Source organism: Condylura cristata, unplaced genomic scaffold (genome assembly GCF_000260355.1).
Source record: "Condylura cristata isolate star-nosed mole 26May11 unplaced genomic scaffold, ConCri1.0 scaffold00025, whole genome shotgun sequence".
Taxonomy (NCBI): Eukaryota; Metazoa; Chordata; class Mammalia; order Eulipotyphla; family Talpidae; genus Condylura; species Condylura cristata.
The window spans coordinates 27,964,349-27,967,460 of record NW_004567126.1 but is presented as its reverse complement, the minus strand read 5'-3'; the positions used below and the strand labels follow the sequence as shown (position 1 = coordinate 27,967,460).

At 63.4% G+C, this 3,112-nt stretch overlaps 1 protein-coding gene across 1 annotated transcript in view; it reads right to left on the bottom strand.

The window, feature by feature from the left end:
- PTPRS (protein tyrosine phosphatase, receptor type, S) overlaps positions 1 to 3,112 on the bottom strand; it is a 91,042-nt gene that overhangs the window by 22,717 nt on the left and 65,213 nt on the right. The window lies entirely within an intron of this gene.

Sequence of the window (3,112 nt, the reverse complement as noted above, 5' to 3'; positions counted from 1 at the left end):
AGGGCACTCACTGTGTGCCCAGCATGGCATGTACAGGGCACTCACTGTGTGCCCAGCATGGCATGTACAGGGCACTCACTGTGTGCCCAGCATGGTGCCACAGACCGTAGACATGGAACACAGCCCCGTGCCTGGTGCCCCTGTGCCCCTGGCGAGCTGATGACACGGTGCGAAGGGAGTCTGCTCACCCAGCGCCCGGCGCTGTGCCCATCGGGCGTGGACAGACAGCAGCTGTGCTTGTAGGACACCTACTGTGCGCCAGGCAGGGCGCCGAGGTGCCGCGGGACCGCACCTGCTCTGTGTCAGGGCTCTACGGAGTCACAGGCCGGTCTCTGTGTCGAGCGCCTACTGTGCGCCAGGTCCCGTCTAAGGGCACGAGTCACTGCTTCCCCTCGGGGACACTCTCTGGGAAATGCGTCGTTAGGCGATTCCAGCACTGTGCAAGCATCACAGAGTCACGAACGGCAGACGCCTAGATGAATCCACCCCGCGCCGAGGCCAGCTGTGGCCTGCTGGGCCCCACTGAACACACCGTCCCGCTGGGACTGAGACACGGTTAAGCAGCACAAGACTGTGCTGAGAATAAATCTCACATTCTGCACCGCTTCTGCGCCTGTACCCTACATCCTTTATGGGCGGAGAATGGGTCCCGCCCAGGGATTTCTCACTGCACCCCTCGGTGGACACCTCTATCTGGCTAAACACCCCGTGTTAATGAGAGTTCTAACATTAGTGAGACTGGAGACAGCCTCACATACCCTCCAAAACTCTTAAAGTGGGGAAGCCAGTTTCAAAGCCCACTGCTGGGCTTTCTAGCTTTAGTCATGTACCCACGGGTTGCCTGCCCCCCATCACCTCTCAGCTGAGGCCCAGAAACGGCAATTTGCCTGACCAAGGGCCTGGGGGGAGCTGTGGGTGCTGGGAAAGGTGGGGCAGAACCAGGACCTGCACACGAGCTCAGCTGCTGTCCACGGGCCACCTCGGCTTGAGCCTGGGGGCTCAGAGCTTGGCCTGTGCCCTGGGCACAGCTCAAATGACACTCTGTTCTGCCCTGAGTCCTCACCCGGATATCGCTGGCCTGCCTGAGAGCAGAGCGCCCAGAACCACGCACCACCACGTGAGCCTGGCTCACCGACCACCTGTTTGCTGACTACGCACACGTGTACAACCTGAGCAAGGGCCTGTGACCCGTGGGGGTGAGAGCCCCAGCCCCAGAGACTGCAGCAACCAGAGCCTCAGAGCCCGAGGTTACTCCAACAAGAACGGCTCTCCAGTCTCTCTTAAGGAGAAACACCAGCGATCCCGTCCCTGGGACTGTACACCTCAGGCCTTCTCCCCACTTCTTGACCAGCCACCCCAACCGTAAGTGCCTGGGGGGAGTCAGGCAGGAGCAGAAAGACCAACTGGGGAATGAGCCAGAAGGAATGGATTTGCTGCGAAAGGGAGAGGAAAAACAAAACCAAAACCATAATAAAACAAGAAACAACGGTGATGGTGATGATGATGGGAAAAACCATAATAAAAGAAAGAAAGACGCCTTCCAGAAAACTCCCAGTCTGTTTACCTACCTTCCACTCTTCAACTGCTAACTTATAAGACTTTCTTACGAGGGAGGGAGTGGCGGAGTGCCGAGCTACAAGGCCAGACCGAGCTCTGGGTGGGTCTCCGGACGTCAGCAGGCCCGCAGCGGGCATGCCGCAGTTCCGGACCGGTGCCGCCGAGGCGGGAAGGTGGGGTGGTGTCTGGGGAGACCCACGGCTGAGTGGTCTGGCCTCCACCTACCCTTGAGTTGAGCCTAAGAAGCCCGCAGCCCCTGGGGGGATACGCCTGGCCCTGAGACTTGGCTGCCAGCTTTCTCGGCCCCACCCGTCTGGGGCAAGAAGGGGGGAGTCCCTTCTCCCCCACTCCCTGTCCTGGGCCGCCCCGGAGGTTCGCTTGGCTGGGCCAAAGCCGCGTTCTAGACGACCACGGAGGCCGCCTCCTTCACAATCCAGCCCAACCTGCGTGACGTCTTGGGAGGGGGCAGACGTGTGGACGCGCGCCGTGGCACATGGTTCCACCTCCCCATTTCTGGGCCGAGGGTTCAAGGCCCCATCTGGGCTCTGGACTGCTGGTGTAGCCTGGGGCTACGGGCAGTGGGGTGGGTGTGGGGGAAGGAGCCCGGGGCACGCAGGGTGGGCCGTGTTTGTGAACCTGCTTGAGACCAGCGAGTACTCACCTTCACGGCACCTGTGCCGGTCTGTCTGTCACGTGGCCGCCCAAGCCACAGGACACCCTCACTGATCTCCACCTCACGCACAAACACCCAGGCGCCGCTGAGTCGGGGCGCGCTTGGCTCGGCTCAGCAAGTGGCAGCGGGAGGAAGGGGTGGGGGCTCGGGGTGGTGGGGAGCTGGTCTCCGCGGCCCCTGATTCCGACATCGCCCTCGACTGACCCGTGACCCCCGGTGTGCGCACACACTGCGGCTGCTTCCGGAACGAGGGCTGGTGGCCACAGCGTGACTGACTGAGAAGGGGGAGGAGGCCACGGCAGCAGAGGCCGGGCGCCAGGGGAGAGGAGGGCGCATGGGAGGGAAGGGAGGCAGGAGACGGGGGGAGCAGGGCCCTGCCTCGGCCAGTGCCCGGCGCAGGCAGGGAGGCTCGGGTGGCGGGGGCCGTGAGCCCTGAGCCAGCGGCGGTCCTGGCCCCGAGTGGCCTCTCGTGACAGGGAGGCCGGGCGGGCACAGCGAAGAACTCCAGGAATTTAAAAGCCTGTACGGAGGCCTGCACCCCCCAAACCTGCACCAGTTTTGACTCCCCCGCCCCCACCCCGCCCTGGCAAAGGAGGGCCTGGGCCTGGGGCAGAAGCACCACCCGGGGAGCTGAGTTCATCCCTGTGCCCTTTGCTTTGTGGGGACAGCGGGGTGACAGCCTTGTGTGCCCCTCAAATGCCTGTGGACAGGGCACAGGGTGACCGTCCCATTAGCCCCAAGTCTGGGAGAGAAAGGGGACGGAAGATGCGGTCTGCTGCCCCAACGTGGGGGCGGCCAACGGCCACATCTTGTCCCCGGCCCAGGGAAACACGCACGGGGACCCCGCGCAGCACAGGGCGTGGCCGGCCGAGGGCCGCGGGC